This window comes from Dreissena polymorpha, chromosome 10 (genome assembly GCF_020536995.1).
Source record: "Dreissena polymorpha isolate Duluth1 chromosome 10, UMN_Dpol_1.0, whole genome shotgun sequence".
Classification (NCBI taxonomy): Eukaryota; Metazoa; Mollusca; class Bivalvia; order Myida; family Dreissenidae; genus Dreissena; species Dreissena polymorpha.
The window spans coordinates 54,142,453-54,161,881 of NC_068364.1; the positions used below are offsets into that span (position 1 = coordinate 54,142,453).

Below are 19,429 nucleotides of genomic sequence, written 5' to 3' on the forward strand. Positions count from 1 at the left end.
GGGTCAGTGGTTCGAACCCAGTTCCTTTTTTACTTTTTTTTTCATTGTATTCTTGTTGTTTTTTTTACGGGAGATTTTTAGATCCAATGTTTAAATTTATCAACATAAAGCATTTAATGACAAGCTTCAATACACGCAAAAATCTGTGAAAAGGCCACTTTAAACGAAACGTGTTATCTTGATTCGTGACTTAGTTAAAGACACCACACGATAAAGGCAACTGGCATTATACATTATATTATATGAATTTCAAACGAGCGTAAAAATGTATCGGGCTTGTAAGCCATTGCATCCCTGGACCTCTCGCACCCAATGCGAGAATCAATCCCCATAGACCTACGAACCACAAAGGCAAGACAGCTGTTCACCTAAATATTCCATACAATCGCTCTCTACACTGTACCTGCCCCGTATACAGTTTATTGCGAATGAATAAGGTTTAATAAGACGATTTATGTGGATAAAATGAATCTATAAAATATGACGATACAAATTATGTTTTTTTTGCAGTCAAAGTACAGTTCATACTAATCTTATTCATTGAACGGTAGTTTATATCATAGAGGCTGTGTTTAAACTATATTAACATTTAATAAAACATCAAACAGAAATGTGTTATAACAACGGCCCGTTGGTTTAGGGGTATGATTCAGGCTTCGGGTGCGAGAGGTCCCGGGTTCAAATCCCGGACGGGCTCATATATATTTTAAACACGTTTTCCATATAATACAATGTATAGTGCGAGTTGTCTATATCTTATAAACATAGTGAAAAACAAAAATCAAACTCTAACGCTTTATATTAATTATTACAAACGATTGCACAACAATTTCTCGCAATCTTACTATTTGAATGTTTTTATCATATTGCGATCAAATAACGATGATCAAGAGTTGCTCGTTGATCTAGAGGTATGATTCTCGCTTTGGATGCGAGAGGTCCCGGGTTGTTTATCAGTGTCAAACTAATTTAAATGTCTGGATGTTTATTCAATTGAGCATTGGATAATATCGCCAATATTGAAAAGTTTTGTCTGATTATTCCACCGATTTTTCATGTAATTAAATTTTGAGAAATAATGAATTTGAAAACGCTGGGTTCGTTATGTATTTGAAAGAGAAACATACATCTCGAAAATGAGACCATTACGAATCTCGCACATTTTCATTTGTAAAGAAACAGTTAGATGGAAGACTTATAAAGAATGTTATATTCGTCATTTTTTCTTCATTATTTATAACAATCAAAAACAGAATCTGTAATCATATATCAAAACGTGCATCGGCCGGGAATCGAACCCGGGCCGCCCGCGTGGCAGGCGAGCATTCTACCACTGAACCACCGATGCCCTTCATGTGAGGCCACCTTCAAAGTTTGCTATCCAATACGGCGAAAACCGACTAACCTTTTACATTTTAAAACCTCTGTTCTTTAAACCACAGGTGGTAAGCGCGTGGCTATGATATTAATTAGTGAAAACATCATTTTGAATGATAAATAATCATATTATAACGAAAATTTACTTTTATGAAAAAAAATCACTATCAATTTAAAAAAAAGGTTAATTTTTCGTTATAATATGATTATTTATCATTCAAAATGATGTTTTCACTAATTAATATCATAGCCACACGCTAATCACCTGTGCTTTAAAGGCTATATAAAGGTGACAAATCCAATTATTATGCATATCAACTGGTCAATTTTTACCGGATTTCAGTTACTCTTGCATAAAAACTGCTAATAACACAGCTTAGGTACAACGTTGCCTAGAATTATGGAAGATATACCCGTTTCATAATTGGAAGAAATGTTAACATTTTTCAACTAACGTGATGTGTAGCCTCAGAGCGGTAACATATGCTAAAAATAGCCGAAAGAAAGTTCAATTTTAATTCTATTTTAAACAACTTTTTACCAGAAGACAGTAACATTTTATTTCACTACAAACGTTTTAACCATTAAGAAGAGACCTACTTTGTGAGTAATACCGGAAAGCGTTAAAAATCATCGATATATTTTTGGTGACCTGAGTCACTTTCACTCTCCTTTTCCCGAGTAAACAGCGATGTAAATAAACGGATTGTTTGTAAACACAATTGACTTAGAGGACACTTTATTTTGAGCTCAAGACAAGTTGTATTGCTTATTTTTTATTGTAATGTCCAATAGCATATATATATTGTTTTATGATAACCTTTATAAATAAAATATGAAAATAATATTTAAAAATCGGTAAATAATTACGGATCTTCACCTTTATAGAGCCTTTAAACAAGTGGGGTATGATATGTCGGTTGAATATATCAGCGTATCTAGAATTGGGTTGAAATGCACATAAATTGTTTCGGCACATTAATGCTATATTTTCCTAATATTCGGCGCATATCTTGGGAAAATCTGTGTCATTTAAAACGTTCTATTCTCGACTATATGTGTATCCAATTTAACAACTTCCAATACCTCTGAAATCACTTTATATTTAATGAAGCGAATATCCTAAAAAAAATGTGTGTATGCAAACATACTGTAATTCTTGTTTCATTAACATGCCGAGAAAACAGCGTCTAAAAGTATCAAATTAAGTCTGAAGTACTGATCAATTTGACAATAATACCGTATTAAATAATTTTACAACGTTTTTCTGTAAGTATTGCTACGGGGGTTATCGCAAGTTACAGGAAACGTTCCGTTTCAGATACACCTCTATGTCTTTTGTGCGGGAAGTAAAACTTAGAATACTGCGCCTTGGTTTTACGTCTAATTTGAAGGACGACTTGATAGGTTAGGTTTTATCGCGGAATCGAACCCGCAATATTGTGCTGCAACCGTGTGACCATTAACCATTAAATTGTTTACACTTCTACATATATTCCTTAAAGGGGCCTTTTCACAGATTTTGTTATATTTTGAAGTTTGTCATTAAATGCTTTATATTGATAAATGTAAACATTTGATCTTAAAAGCTCCAATATAAAATCAAGAATAAAATTAAAACAAGGAAAAAAAAGTAGCCGGTACCAGGGCTCGAACCAGTGACCCCCCGAGTCCTGGAGTTAGTCTGATGTAAAAATGCATAAGCCCTCTCGGCTATTCCGCCGAGCATGCACGGTTTAAGTATTTTATACATTATATAAGCAATCTTCTTAATTTCGTAAATTTAAACGACAACAACAGAACTCTCCAAATTATTCAATCGTTTCGCGTTGCAACGCTTTATATTTTTTAGGTTTTCAAATCGTCAAAAGATACATATAATAGCTATATTGGACTATGGTAAATGTTCAGTTATACTGTTTCCTCACAAATATCATAACTTAAACGAAAATGTGCGAATCTGAAACAACTTTTTTAAAATTTATCAATTTACCAAACTGTGAAAAGATCCCTTTAAATAGGGTAAACACGCTTGCTGCATGTTTAGTTTCGGAACAGTTATGTCATATTTTCCTCATATTCGGGGCATATGTTGTAAACATATTTTTCATTTAATGGTTTGCACTTCTTCATATATTCCTTAACTACGGTAAATACGCTTGATATATGTTTTCGTACATATATGCTTACATTAAAAAAGGAAACGAAAACGGTGCTGTGCTCGACCGGGATTTGATCCCGGGACCTCTCGCACCCGAAGCGGGAATCTAACCCCTAGACCAACGAGCCTTGTGGACGATACGACTGCATATTGACTAAAAAATATATCTTAATCTTTCAAGGGATAAGTTGGTAATTATTCTACTTAAGTAAAATCATATATAATCAAAAAGCCGGGCTCGTCCGGGATTTGAACCCGGGACCTCTCGCACCCTAAGCGAGAATCATACCCCTAGACCTACGAGCCATACGTTTCGGTACGTGTCTTTTATAGTGAACACATTATTAAATCACCGTTGATAAAATCACTACAACGCGTTTAAATTAATTACAAGATAAGTATTGATGCAAAGCATGAAAGGGCGTCGGGAATTACAGTGTAAAAGGCACTCATTGAAGTTACATGGAACGATTTTTTTCTATTGAAAATTTTAATATATTGGCCGATTATTTTAAACAGAATAGAAAAAGATACTGGTATAACCATTATCTATGATTCTGTGTTATAACCCCCAAATAACCATTATCTATGATGTTGTGTTATAACTCCCAAATAACCATTATCTATTTGTGTTGTAACCTTCAAATATTTCATAGTTCATTTTATTTACATTTGGTTCCTTTTTAGCTCACCTGATTGCTCAGGTGAGCTTTTGTGACCGGTCTTTGTCCGTCGTCTGTCCGTCCGTCCACATTAGTTCGTAAACACTCTAGAGGCCACATTTATTGTCCGATCTTCATGGAACTTGGTCAGAAGCTTCGTCCAAATGAAATCTCGGTCGAGTTCGAAACTGGGTCGTGCCGGGTCAAAAACTAGGTCACTAGGTCAAAAAAAAGAAAACAAATGTAAACATTGTAGAAGTCACATTTCATGCCCAATATTCATGTAACTATGTCAAAATGTTTGTCTTAATGATATGTTGGTTGAGTTCAAAAGTGGTTCTCGTCCGTTGAAAAAAACTTGCTGCCAGTGGGCGGGGCAGTTTCTTTTATTTGGCTATAGAGAAACCTTGTAAACACTCTAGAAGTCACAATGTTTGCCCAATCATCATAAAAGTTGGCCAAAACATTGGTTTTATTGATTTCTCGGACGAGTTCGAAAATGGTCCAGATCGGTGAAAAAACATTGCCGCCAGTGGGCGGTTCATTTTTCTCCATATGTATATAGTGAAAACATGTGAACACTCTAGAAGTTACATTTTGGGCCCAATTTTCATGAAATTTTGTCAGAACTTTTGTTTCCTAGATACGTGACTTAAGTTTGAAAACGGTTCCGGTCCATTGAAAAACATGGTTGCAAAGGGGGCGGGGCATTTTCCCTCATATTTATATAGTAAAAAGGCTTGTAAACAATCATAAATTAAGGTCATGTAACATGCGAGACAACTCTTCTAAATATATTGCATTTAAGTTTACAGTAGTTACTCCCCTTTGACTATTAATGTTTTCTTAATAATACAATGTAGTTGTGTGTATCATGTATGTGTTAATTGTTATTCGAGGTTCGATGGTTTTTTTTGAGCTAACGTGATCTCTCAGGTGAGCTTTAGTGACCGGTCTTTGTCCGTCGTCCGTCCGTAAACATTTGTTCGTAAACACTCTAGAGGGCACATTTCTTTTCCGATCTTCATGAAATTTGGTCAAAAGCTTTGTCCAAATGATATCTCGGTCGTGTTCGAAACTGGGTCATGCCGGGTCAAAAACTAGGTCATTGGTAAAAAAAAACGAAAAACCTTGTTAATAATGTAGAAGTCACATTTCATGCCAAATCTTCATGAAACTTTGTCACAATGTTTGTCTTAATGATATGTTGGTTGAGTTTAAAAGTGGTTCTGGTGTGTTGAAAATTATGGCCGCCAGTTGGCGGGGCAGTTTTCCTAATTTGGCTATAGAGATACCTTGAAAACACTCTAGAGGCCACATTTTTTGTCCGATCTTCATGAAACTTGGTCAGAAGATTTGTCCCAATGATATATCGAAGGATTTGGAAACTGGGTCATGCTGGGTCAAAAACTAGGTCACTAGGTCAAAAAAAGAAAAACCTTGTGAACACTGTAGAAGTCACTTTTTATGCCCAATCTTTATGTGACTTTGTCAAAATGTTTGTCTTAGTGATATGGTGGTTGTGTTCAAAAGTGGTCCTGGTCCGTTGAAAAACATGGCCACCAGTGGGCGGGGCAGTTTTCCTTATTTGGCTTTAGAGAAACCTTGTAAACACACTAGAAGTCACAATATTTGCTCAATCATCATGAAAGGTGGACAAAACATTGATTTTATTGATATCTCGGACGAGTTCGAAAATGGTCCAGATCGGTGAAAAACATGGCCGCCAGTGGGCGAGGCATTTTTCTCTATATGTATATATTGAAAACATGTGAACACTCTATAAGTCACATTTTTGGCCCAATTTTCATGAAATTTGGTCAGAACATTTGTTTCCTTGATACGAGAGTTGAGTTAAAAAATGGTTCCGGTCAGTTGAATAACATGGCTGCCGGGGGGCAGTTTTTTAATATTTATATAGTAAAAAAAGCTTGTGAACACTCTAGAAGTCACATTTTTTGCCCAATCATCATGAAACTTCGTGAAATGATTGGCTACATATATATATCTCAGATGAGTTCGCAAATGGTCCCGATCGGTCTAAAAACATTGCCGCCAGGGGGGGGGGCAGTTTTCCTTATGTGACTAGACAGAAACCATGTGATCGAACACTATAGAATTCTCATTTTTTTGCCTAATCATCGTGAAACTTAGTCAATACATTGGTTTTATTGATTTCTCGGATAAGTTGGAAAATGGCCCAGATCGGTGAAACACACTTTTTAGCTCACCTGATTGCTCAGGTGAGGTTTTAGAATTGGTCTTTGTCTGCCGTCCGTTCGTCCACATTTGGTTTGTAAACACTCTAGCATTTACACTTCTCAAGCATTCTTTATGAAAGTTGCTGAAAGATCTCAGTCAAGTTTGATAATGAGCAAAATCACATAATTAATGCCATAATTATTGCCCTTAGATTGTCCAAATGTTCATTATATTATACAAAATCCTTGAAAACACTCTAGAGGTCACAATTTTGTTTCAGATTTTATGAATCTTGTTCAAAATATTTATTTTTTAAGCAAAATTGGATGTTTGGTAAGGGGGGTCAACTCAAAATATAGATCACCAGGTAAAATCTTACAAAAACAAAAACACTCCATACGCCAGAGTTTTGGTTTAATAATGATGAAACTTGACCAGGATGTTTGTCTGGACAATATCTAGGTAAAGTTTGACGTTTGGTTAAGATTAAATGAACCGACTCCTCTCAGGTGAGCGAATTAGGGCCATCTTGGCCCCTCTTGTTTTTTACTGGCATCCGTGTGCAGTTTTCATTAATGGAACAGAACTGTGTAGGTTTTAACAAATCTGCTTCATCTTGTAAGCGTGATTTCATATTTTTCTCAACTTCAAGGGGAGATGATTCTGAACGTATTCTTACGTTGCTCATTCACAATAGAGGTTGAGTACTCATTGATATGAAAACACTGTAAAAGTTTTTATGTGTTTACGAACCTCCCCACCATCTCACGCATATATTTCATGGTCAGTATAAAAACAAAAAATGGTTACAGTAAAACATCATATTTAATTAAACTAAAATGTCTACATCAAAACAAAAAGTAAACATAGAACACAAATAAAATAATTTGATTCTATTGGGGCTCGAACCTTGGGCCTCTCACATGTGAAGCGAGCGTGTAACCACTACACTACGGAACCGCTTGAAAAATCACATTCTAACTAGGATATAAATAAGCTATTGATAGTCGGTTTAAATGTAAACCCGGAAGTTTAAACGCTGGATAGTGAGCGGGTTTAAAGGTCCATACCAAAGGGCCCATACCACTGGCAAGATACGGGTCAGGCCCGCGGCCTTCTATATGTGGATCTTAAAAAACCCTGTAGGAGGACTTGATAGTAATGAGACTGGGGTGCTGTGATGGTGCTCCTCATTGATAAGCGACTGCTTCCTTTATCACGACTCATTATTACAATTAATAATACTAATACGTGTCGCGCTTCGCACTCTGTAGCGCCTTTTTTATTAACTAGGTGGTTGCTAGAATAGTGGAACAAAGCAGTTTTGTTGTTATACAAAACCAGAAAGTTTCACCGGTTCGCATATTTTCCCAGTCCCTGTGATCTTTTATTATTGCCCAGTCCCTGTGATCAGTAATTAATTAAAAGAATTAGCTTTGCATTATTGGCAATAAATGTTGTATTAAATGTAATAGGCACAAATGCAGTTCTTATTTACACTAAATTATACACAAAAAATCACCACTATGCAAGATATTCCGACAACAAAAATATATACATTGATCCGTAAAATAACTTATCCTCCCATAAGCGAAAAAAAACGTTTTACATACTAGTCGCCGCACTTCGGTGCGACACCAATTATTAACGATTACACAACAATTATTGTCAATATTACTATTTAAACGTTTGTATAATACTGCAATCAAATAAGGAATATCATAAGTGGCTCGTTGGTCTAGGGGTATGATTCTCGCTTTGGGTGCGAGAGGTCCCGGGTTCAAATCCCGGACGAGCCCTAATATTTTGCAGTTGTTTTTAAGTATCAAAACAATTTTAATGTCTGGATGTTCAATTCAATGGGTTCAATAGAGCATTGAAATAATATACTCAATATTGAAAGTATTGTTTGATTATTCCATCGATGTTTCATGTACATAAATAATAAGCAATAATGAATTTTAAAACGCCGGGTTCGTTCCGTATTCGAACGAGAAAAATACATCTCGAAATTGGGGCCATAACGAATCTCGCACATTTTCATTAGCAAAGAAACATTTTGATGAAATATTTATGAAGACTGTTATCTTCCTCAATTTTGTTTCTTATTTATAACAATCAAATATAATCATATAATATAATCATATATAAAAATGTGCATCGGCCGGGAATCGAACCCGGGCCATCCGCGTGGCAGGCGAGCATTCTACCACTGAACCACCGATGAGATTCTAGAGCGGACGACTTCTTAACATAAGACAAGTTAACTTACGATGATATGTCGCATATGGAGATTGCTTGACAAGCGCAAAATGATGGAGTTCAAGCTTGAAAAAACAGCATAGCGTTATGTATAGTTGATATTTCGTTATTAACGTAATAAGTAACGGTGAACTTGTAATAATATTAGGATTAATCGTAAACTACAACCGATAAGCAAACCCCTTTACATAGTTGATTATAAAATGTGTTGTTACAGTAGCATCTTTGAATCATTTTAACAATTTATGTGTTTGCAATTAACCGCATTCATCTTTATTTTTTTCTAATTATAGTGTTAATAACATATATAAAACTCGTATTATGATTGTATAATGTGTTTTTCAATCGATGGTAAAAAACGTAACGAACTCGTCCGTCTTTGGTATAGGAGACCTTTCGCCACTAAAGCGAGAATAGTACCTCTAGACCAACGAGCCAACACAGGAAAGACAGCTTGTTAACCTAAGTAAGCTATATTATCGCCCTCTACATTTTACCTGTCACGTATACACTTTCTTGCGAATGAAGTATCCTAAATAAGTCGCCATCAGTGGATACAATGAATCTACATTTGTATAAATATGAAGCAATGACATGTATTTATGTTTTGCAATCAGAAAAGATTTCATCATGTTCTTATTCTTTGTTAAGTAAGTATGCTATAGATGTGGTGATTAAACTATAAAAACATAAAAAAGTGAAAATGGGAATGCGCACGTCCCGCTGGACTAGGGGTATGATTCTCGCTTCACCTCATATTGATATGCATATATTCACAAATATTGAGACATATTTGGGTCTTGAGTTCATGGCGATGATAGTTTTTAATTAGCATTTTGAAGAAATGTTTAATAATAGTACTAAAATATATTATATTGATGTCAAACATTTGTTAATCTGCGTTTTGTGAACATTTCCGCTACACTAACAAACAGTGTTACGGGAAAATAAAAATAGCATGCTGTAATCAGTTTATTAGCTTAAATGAAACGTGCTATCTTGAATTCGTGACTTAGTTAAAGACACCACACGATAAAGACAACTGGCATTATACATTATATTATATGAATTTCAAACGAGCGTAAAAATGTGACGGGCTTGTTAACCATTGCAACCCGGGACCTCTCGCACCCAATTCAAGAATCAATCCCCCATAGACCTACGAACCACAAAGGCAAGACAGTTGTTCACATAAGTATTCTATACAATCGCTCTCTTAACTGAACCTGCCACGTATACAGTTTATTGCGAATGAATAGTGTTTAATTAGACGATTTAAGTGGATAAAATGAATCTATAAAATATGACGATACAATTTATGCTTGTTGTGCAGTCAAAGTACATTTCATAATAAACTTATTCATTGAAGGCAGTTTATGTCATACAGACCGTGATTAAACTATATTAACATTAAATAAAACATCAAACGGAAATGTGATAAAACAACGGCCCGTTGGTCTAGGGGTATGATTCTCGCTTCGGGTGCGAGAGGTCCCGGGTTCAAATCCGGGACGGGCCCATTTATATTTTAAATACGTTTTCCATATAATATACATGTAATGTATAGTGCGAGTTGTCTATATCTTATAATCGTTATGAAAAAAAAACAATCAAACTCCAACGCTTTAAAATAATTATTATAAACGATTGCACAACAATTTCTCGCAATCTTACTATTTGAACGTTCTTATCATATGGCGATCAAATAACGCTTATCAAGAGTGGCTCGATTTTCTAGGGGTATGCTTCTCGCTTTGGGTGCGAGAGGTCCCGGGTTCAAATCCCGGACGAGCCCTACTATTTTGCAGTTGTTTATCAGTATCAAACTTATTTAAATGTCTGGATGTTTATTCAATTGAGCATTTGGTTAGTATCGCCAATATTGAAAAGTATTGTCTGATTATTTCAACGATGTTTCATGAAAATAAATTTTGATAAATAATGTAGTTGAAAAACTGGGTTCGTTATGTATTTGAAGGAGAAACATACATCTCGAAAATGAGACCATTACGAATCTCGCACATTTTCATGAGTAAAGAAACATACCTCTGAAATCACTTAATATTTAATGAAGCGAATATCCTGAAAAAATGTTTGTATGCAAACATTCTGTAATTCTTGTTTCATTAAAATGCCGAGAAAACAGAGTCTAAAAATATCAAATTGTGTCTGAAGTACTGATTAATTTGACAATAATACCGTATTAAATCATTTAACTACGTTTTTCTGTAAGTATTGCTACGGGGGTTATCCCAAGATACAGGAAACGTTCCGTTTCAGATACACCTCTATGTCTTTTTATGCGGGAAGTAAAACTTTATTTAAGAATAATGCGCCTTGGTTTTACGTCTAATTTGAAGAACGAATTGATAGGTTAGGTTATATCGCGGAATCGAGCCCGCGACATTTCGCTGTAACCGTGTGACCATTAACAAATAAATTCTTTTACACTTCTACATATATTCCTTAATTAGGGTAAAACACTTGAGGTATGTTTACGTACATATATGCATACATTAGAAAAGGAAACAAAAAAAGTGCTGGGCTCGTCCGGGATTTCAACCCGGGACCTCTCGCACCCTAAGCGAGAATCATACCCCTAGACCAACGAGCCTTGTCTATGATTACAACTGCACATTGACTAAATAATATCGCTTCACTTTTCAAAGTCATCGATTGTATTTGTTCTACTTAAATTAAATTAATTAAATTTGACCATATATAACCAAAAAGTCGGGCTCGTCCGGGATTCAAACCCGGGACCTCTCGCACCCTAAGCGAGAATCATAACCCTAGACCAACGAGCCATACAGATCTGTCGGTGTCTTTTATAGAGAAGTAAGTATTGAATCACCATTTATAAACCAGCTACAATGCTTTAAATAAATTATTATAAACGATTGCACAACCGTTTTTCGCTATCTTACTATTTGAACGTTCTTATCATACTGCGAACAAATTACAATTGTCAAGAGTGGCTTGTTGGTCTAGGGGTATGATTCTCGCTTTGGGTGCGAGAGGTCCCGGGTTCAAATCACGGACGAGCATTTTCAGTTCTGTGCGTTACGGAGTATAGCACAGAACGTATGTCTAAACATAACGCACCGCACAAAACAGGTATATGTGCGGTTCGTTCATGCGTGTGGTCGTCACGTGAGTGATGGTCACTCAGGTGGACCTAGGCGGGAATTTGCACGGGGTGTTCATTGTTTGGTCAGTTCTACGCTAGACTTCGATCAGTAAACTTGTGTTCGTCTACGAATCCTACATCGTGTTGTCGACTTTAGCAGAACACAGGGTGTCCATGCTGCAAGATTTGAAATGCATCATAGAAAAGATAAGTGCTAAAAGAAATGTAAATCTGTTAAATCCGTTATACTGAATCTCGAGCATAGTATCGAGTGTTACGAAGTAGTAACAGAGTTGAAACGATGTATATTTCAAGTAACAATTTCAGCACTAGAGAAAGCCGATAAATTTACAAATAGAAATATTGATGGCACGTGACCGAAAATTCACAGGTCATTAATGGTAGAACACGACAAAAGCTTTCGAACTTTTGGGGAATAAATTGCTATTCTTTGTGGTGTTGTATACATTCTATATGTATATGTGTAAATGTTTTACGAGTCTGATGACGTTATGTTATTTGCAGAAAAATAAGGGTAGAGGCGATGGCATATAAAAAGGCGGAAACATAACGCCACGCGGCGCTCTTGACGGGTCATATCAGAAGCCGGAAGCTTCATCTAACATCGCAACACAAGGGGCTGAAACTCAATTACCATTGAGACGCACAGGACTATGTTTCGCATGTGGCGAACCGGGTCATCGGAAAGGAGCAGCTGGATGTTCAGCAAACAGCTCGACCAATAAGTTAAGTTAATTATGTTTAGAACCCCGTTATCAGAAAATGGGTAGTTTCGTGTTCGTCGGAAAACGTAACGTACAGAAAGTTCCTAAAATTCGAACGTGATCAAAAGGATCCAAGTATAGTTCGCCGGTAAGTTGAAGGAAGGCCCACGCGGTTAAGTAGCAGGAGACTACTGATAGTAAGTACATTTTCGATGTAGTAAATGGCGGTTATAAGTATATTTTTTCCGTCGGAAAACGGTAACGTACAAAAAGATCTGTCTCCATGTATCAAAAGGATCTTAGTATAAAACTGGATCAAAAGGAAATTAGTATAGAAATTGATGCTAGAAGCTCGCCGGTAAAAAGAACGAAAGCCCATGTAGCCAAGCTGTAGCAGGTTACTGATGGTTGTTACATTTAGGATGCAGTAAATTGCGGTTATATGTTTCCTTTTCCGTCGGAAAACGGTAACGTACAGAAAGAGATAAAAGGAGCAATTGATCAAAAGGATCATAGTATAGAAATATATCACACACAAAAAAAATCATAGAATAAAAAAAAAAAATACCGGAAGTTTGTCGGTAAGTAGACTGAAAACCCACGTGACAATTATCATGTTGTTAATACGCCCGTTAATACGTTTATAGTCGTATTTAATAAGAATGGGAGGCCTCGATATATTTAAAATTATTATTTATTTATTTGTTCTACTTTCGATATAAGAGGAGCGTATCATGATATTGATACATTCACGAACGGTGTGGTTTGAGCTATCAAGAGAATAGCAGGCAGTGTTAGGTTGTTATAAGCTTATATTTGGCACGATAACGGCCGATCATATATTTATTTATTTGTTCTACTTTCGATATTAGAGGAGCGTATCATGATATTGATACATTCACGAACGGTGTGGTTTGAGCTATCAAGAGAATAGCAGGCAGTGTTAGGTTGTTATAAGCTTATATTTGGCACGATAACGGCCGATCATATATTTACTAAAACTCGTTAAAACTAAAATGAGGTGTACTAGCATTCTTACCTCAAATTTACTTAAAATAGTTATTTGCTTTTGTGATGATGGCATACATCACAGTGTAGAATATGAAAAAAAACAACATTATATGCTAGTGACTAGACGAGTTTGGATGTTAACTGGCTGAAGAAACAGTATTTTGATTCCTTCTCAGAGAGTAGAATGGCTCGGGCATGTGATCGATATGCAAAAGATGCAGTTTTTCATAATTAAAAATTGAGTAGCTAGGCTAAAAAAAAAGTATTGAATCGATGATATAATTTATCACACGAAAGAAAAAGTAGTACCAAAAGATAAATTAATAGCTAGTCTTGTAGGGCAGATAATTTCCTTTCAGAGTGTGATTGTAAATAAAGTTTGGTGATAACAATGCATATATAAAATTGCATAAATACCAGAGCTAGTTGGAAAGCTCCCGTTATTGTAACGTTGCAAGCTATTTACAAACTTGGATTATGGAAAGAAAGCACTAGGCAGTTAATCAACGGTGGAAAAGATTTCAAACACAATCAGTTGTTTTTGTGTAATATATTTACTGATGCAAGTACCACAAATTATGGGTTATGGAGGTTTTATAGAAAGTTTTAGCTTTAATGTAGATATAGGCGAAATGACTGTCAAGCTAACGATTTTCATAAAAAATAAAAAAGCAAATTTATTTTCAATTTGTTTTATTCCATTGACGAAGAGAGTAAAGGTATGTACTCGTGATCGTTGAGACCCGAAAATGAGAAAATTGGAATGTACATGATCTTAATAAAAAGAGCAACCTGTTCCCGGAAGTGAACAGATTATTGACGAAAAGAGAAAAGTTATTCCTGGAAGTGATTACTATATTACACTGTTAAAATCAAGGAGGTACACTGCCAGTGTTTCTATAAACGAAACAGGTAATGCATATTGTGATTTAATATGAAGTCAATACATTAAGCCACCGGAAGTTGGATTTCAAGATAAACCGGATAAGTATTCCGTCGTTCAACATAACGTAAGTAAAAATTTCTTATGATCAAGAAAATGCCTTGCATACGGCTAGAAAAGGTATGTTATTGCTCCCGGAAGTGAGCCGAAAGAGTTTGCTATGGTCCCCGGAAGTGGACATAGAGCCCAGTAGATTGCTCCCGGAAGTGAGCAGAAATTGTAGGCTATGGTCCCCGGAAGTGGACATAGAGCCCAGTAGATTGCTCCCGGAAGTGAGCAGAGATGCTCCATGAAGAGAGCAGAGAGTATGCTATGGTCCCCGGGTGTTATGTTATATTAATTGTTTAAAACGCTTTGTAAAATTCGTACATCAAAGTGTATTCAGACAATAAAATGTAAAATCTATATTATTCAATGGTAGTCAAAATAAATAGCTTTATGTTGTGTGGATACTGGATTCAATGAAAAGAGGCAGTGGGTGCCTTAGTTCAATATGGGGAAACAATGTAAACTGGTTAGTTCAGAAACTAGGTTGGTATCAATAAGATGATATCGGAGAAAGCAAAATGCATCCTTGTTGTTCCAAAAAGGGGCAGTTCGCCTTATTGGCTAATGTTGATTTGTCATACGGAAATTTTAGATATATTGTGAAATATTGCAAAAAGTTTGGTAGAGACTGTATGATTCCAGGTTGTTTTGTTAACACTAGATTATCATTAAATAAGATAGCGTTAAGGTGCATATCACAATACAGTTATTGATGTATAGTACATATGTTTGACAGGAAATGTTTTGAGAGGTACTCTGAAGGAGCGATTAGAGGGCTCGGGCTTGCATGGGCTTCGAAGAGATTAGATGGCGGACAGAATGGCTAAGTAAATACTTAGAGCAATCAAGAGCATACAATACGGTGAAGAAAAGAATTCTTCATGTGCACATTTCAAATACTGTGAAGAAAATGTAGTCGCCATGCCAGCCTTACATATATCAGTAGTAATGTACATGGCTCAATTGATGGATCGAGGAAATCTAATAACGTTTTTTACATCTGTGTTTTACAGTATTAATTGGATCCATTCTATTAAAAGTGTACATGATCCAAAGAAAGATTTAACAAACTATTATAAGAAGCTTCAAAGCGTGTGTGCTTCAAACCATTTCACAAGAAAGATGTATCATGTACATGTGCATTCATTAGAGATGATACAAACATTGTGTTTGATATAAGGAGATTCCACTGTTTTCATTTATTGATCATTTTTGGGTTATGCATGTACATGTATCATGAATATTAACAAATTAAGTGAGTTTCATTGTAATGACCTACAATTAGAATCTGATCACTTTGGTATTAATGTACGTCATTATAATACTGGCATGTATACGAATGGTTCGGATATTATAATTGCAAAATGTACAACTACAACTTCCCATGTGGCGTTTTATTAACAAATATGTAATTAGCAAATTGGTCAGATGAATCAAATGATTTTTTGTTCAAACCAGTTATTGGTTATATATATGTTATTATTTAGACTAGCTAACACCGAGGGCGTGTTTTAGAGATGTTTGAAGCGACATGGTCGATGGAAGTCTGATAGGGCTAAAGATGGGTACATTGATGATTCTCTAGAAAAAAAGCTTTTTATCACTAGACAATTGAAATTATAATTGATTTGCGGTTCGAATTTAAAACCTTACTAACCTTTGTTTTTGTTCTATCGCAAGCCTTGCCCAATGCAAAACGTGTTGTGTTTTGTGCTTAGTTGTGTGAAGACTTTTCAGTTCTGTGCGTTACGGAGTATAGCACAGAACGTATGTCTAAACATAACGCACCGCACAAAACAGGTATATGTGCGGTTCGTTCATGCGTGTGGTCGTCACGTGAGTGATGGTCACTCAGGTGGACATAGGCGGGAATTTGCACGGGGTGTTCATTGTTTGGTCAGTTCTACGCTAGACTTCGATCAGTAAACTTTTACTTTTTTAAATTCGAACCGCATTAGTAGTAAATTGGCTCAAATGTTATGTTTGTGTTACATAATGTTTAGTTACATGTTAATATTGGTTGTTTTCAGGTACAGTTTTCCAGAGTTATTTTACATTGGGCTTCTGATGAATTTTTATCTCTGGTTTTTACCCTGGCCTTGAAAACACCAATTAAGGACACAATACTAGAAGTGATGTATACACATTATAGTTATAATTTGTTATATAATTTATAGTTCTAAAATTGTCCTGTCAAAGTTGTACTACGATTGTACTTGATTGCTATATGATACGAATATGTAATATTCGTGGATGTGTGTTGTCAATAAACTGATCGCAAGCCTTGCCCAATGCAAAGCGTGTTGTGTTTTGTGCTTAGTTGTGTGAAGACCTAATATTTTGCAGTTGTTTATCAGATCCAAACTATTGTAAATGTCTGGATGTTTATTTAATTGAGCATAAGAATTGTACCATCAATATTGAAAAGTATTGTTTGATTATTCCACCGATGTTTCATGTAAATAAATTATGAGAAATAATGAATTTTAAAACGCTGGGCTCGTTCCATATTTGAGAAATATACATCTCGAAAGTGGGGACATTACGATTCTAGCACATTTTCATTAGTAAAGAAACATGTTGATGAAATATTTATGAAGAATTTTATATTTGTAATTTCTTGATCATTCTGTATAGCAATCAAACACAGTGTCTATAATCATAAATAAAAACGTGCATCGGACGAGAATCCAACCCAGGCCGCCCGCGCGGCATGCGACGTTCTGACAGTGACCATCCGATGCGCTTATTATATAAGGCCACTTTCAACATTTGCTATCGAACTCGAAGAAGTCTCATTTTTTTGCCTAATCATCGTGAAACTTAGTCAATACATTGGTTTCATTGATTTCTCGGACAAGTTAAAAAATGGCTCAGATCGGTGAAACACACTTTTTAGCTCACCTGATTGCTCAGGTGAGGTTTTAGAATTTGTCTTTGTCTGCCGTCCGTTCGTCCACATTTGGTTTGTAAACACTCTAGCATTTACACTTCTCAAGCAGTCTTTATGAAAGTTGCTGAAAGATCTCAGTCAAGTTTGATAATGAGCAAAATCACATAATAAATGCCACAATTATTGCCTTTAGATTGTCCAAATTTTCATTATATTATACAAAATCCTTGTAAACACTATAGAGGTCACAATTTTGTTTCAGATTTCATGAATCTTGGTCAAAATATTTATTTTTGTGAGCAAAGTTTGATGTTTGGTTAGGGGGGTCATCTCAAATTTAGGTCACCAGGAAAAATCTTACAAATACAAAAACACTCCATACGCCAGAGTTTTGATTTAATAATGATGAAACTTTACCAGGATGTTTGTCTGGACAATATCTAGGTCAAGTTTGACGTTTGGTTAAGATTTAATGAACCGACTCCTCTCAGGTGAGCGAACTAGGGCCATCTTGGCCCCACTTGTTTTTTACTGGCATCCGTGTGCAGTTTTCATTAATGGAACAGAACTGTGTATGTTTCAACAAATCTGCTTCATCTTGTAAGCGTGATTTCATATTTTTCTCAACTTCAAGGGGAGATGATTCTGAACGTATTCTTACGTTGCTCATTTACGATAGAGGTTGAGTACTCATTGATATGAAAACACTGTAAAAGTTTTAATGTGTTTACGAACCTCCCCATCCTCTCACGCATATATTTCATGGGCATAATAAAAACAAAAAATGGTTACAATAAAACAGCATATTTATTGAAACTAAAATGTCTACATCAAAACAAAAAGTAAACATAGAACACAAATAAAATAATTTGATTCTACTGGGGCTCGAACCTTGGGCCTCTCACATGTAAAGCGAGCATGTAACCACTACACTACGGAACCGCTTGAAAAATCACCCTCTAACTAAGATATAATCTAAGGTATTAATAGTCGGTTTAAATGTAAACCCGGAAGTTTAAACGCTGGATAGTGAGCGGGGTTAAAGGTCCATACCAAAGGGCCCATACCACTGGCAAGATACAGGACAGGCCTGCGGCCTTCTATATGTGGATCTTAAAAAAATCCTGTAGGAGGACTTGATAGTAATGAGACTGGGGTGCTGTGATGGTGCTCCTCATTGATAAGCGACTGCTTCCTTTATCAAGACTCATTATTACAATTACTAATACGTGTCGCGCTTCGCGCTCTATATCGCCTTTATTAGTAACTAAGTGGTTGCTAGGATAGGGAACAAAAAAGTTTTGTTTTTATACAATACCAGAAAGTTTCACCGGTTCGCGTATTTTCCCAGTCCCTGTGAACTTTTATTATTGCCCAGTCCCTGTGATCAGTTATTTATTAAAAGAATTAGCTTTGCATTATTGGCAATAAATGTTGTATTAAATGTAATAGGCACAAATGCAGTACTTATTTACACTAATTTACACACAAAAAATCACCACTATGCAAGATATTCTGGCAACAAAAGTATATACATTGATCCGTAAAATAACATCTCCTCCCATAAGCGAAAAAAAAACGTATTACATACTAGTCGCCGCACTTCAGTGCGACACCAATTATTAACGATTACACAACAATTATTGTCAATATTACTAGTTAAACGTTTGTATAATACTGCAATCAAATAAGGAATATCAAGAGTGGCTCGTTGGTCTAGGGTTATGATTCTCGCTTTGGGTGCGAGAGGTCCCGGGTTCAAATCCCGGACGAGCCCCAATATTGTGTTGTTGTTTTTCAGTATCAAAACAATTTAAATGTTTCAATATTGAAGAGTATTGTTTGATTATTCCACCGATGTTTCATGTACATAAATAATAAGCAATAATGAATTTTAAAACGCTGGTTTCGTTCCGTATTCGAACGAGAAAAATCGAACCCGGGCCGCCCGCGTGGCAGGCGAGCATTCTACCACTGAACCACCGATGCGATTCTGGAGCGAACGACTTTTTTAC

General features: G+C 35.8%; 1 long non-coding RNA gene and 8 other non-coding genes across 9 annotated transcripts; 4 read left to right on the forward strand and 5 right to left on the reverse strand.

Annotated features, from left to right (window-relative positions):
- Positions 1 to 1,277: 1,277 nt before the first annotated feature.
- On the reverse strand, positions 1,278 to 1,348 carry Trnag-gcc (transfer RNA glycine (anticodon GCC)). The gene has a single exon. It is a non-coding gene; the product is annotated as a tRNA-Gly (tRNA).
- A 2,424-nt stretch (positions 1,349 to 3,772) lies between these two features.
- On the reverse strand, positions 3,773 to 3,844 carry Trnap-agg (transfer RNA proline (anticodon AGG)). The gene has a single exon. It is a non-coding gene; the product is annotated as a tRNA-Pro (tRNA).
- Positions 3,845 to 8,129: 4,285 nt separating this feature from the next.
- On the forward strand, positions 8,130 to 8,201 carry Trnap-ugg (transfer RNA proline (anticodon UGG)). Its single transcript has one exon. It is a non-coding gene; the product is annotated as a tRNA-Pro (tRNA).
- Positions 8,202 to 8,558: 357 nt separating this feature from the next.
- Trnag-gcc (transfer RNA glycine (anticodon GCC)) lies at positions 8,559 to 8,629 on the reverse strand. Its single transcript has one exon. It is a non-coding gene; the product is annotated as a tRNA-Gly (tRNA).
- A 1,482-nt stretch (positions 8,630 to 10,111) lies between these two features.
- Positions 10,112 to 10,183, forward strand: Trnap-cgg (transfer RNA proline (anticodon CGG)). Its single transcript has one exon. It is a non-coding gene; the product is annotated as a tRNA-Pro (tRNA).
- Positions 10,184 to 11,206: 1,023 nt separating this feature from the next.
- Positions 11,207 to 11,278, reverse strand: Trnap-agg (transfer RNA proline (anticodon AGG)). Its single transcript has one exon. It is a non-coding gene; the product is annotated as a tRNA-Pro (tRNA).
- Positions 11,279 to 11,399: 121 nt separating this feature from the next.
- Positions 11,400 to 11,471, reverse strand: Trnap-agg (transfer RNA proline (anticodon AGG)). The gene has a single exon. It is a non-coding gene; the product is annotated as a tRNA-Pro (tRNA).
- Positions 11,472 to 11,726: 255 nt separating this feature from the next.
- Positions 11,727 to 16,819, forward strand: LOC127848080 (uncharacterized). Its single transcript, XR_008034344.1, has 2 exons — positions 11,727 to 12,540; positions 15,258 to 16,819. It is a non-coding gene; the product is annotated as an uncharacterized LOC127848080 (long non-coding RNA).
- Positions 16,820 to 19,119: 2,300 nt separating this feature from the next.
- Trnap-ugg (transfer RNA proline (anticodon UGG)) lies at positions 19,120 to 19,191 on the forward strand. Its single transcript has one exon. It is a non-coding gene; the product is annotated as a tRNA-Pro (tRNA).
- Positions 19,192 to 19,429: the final 238 nt, after the last annotated feature.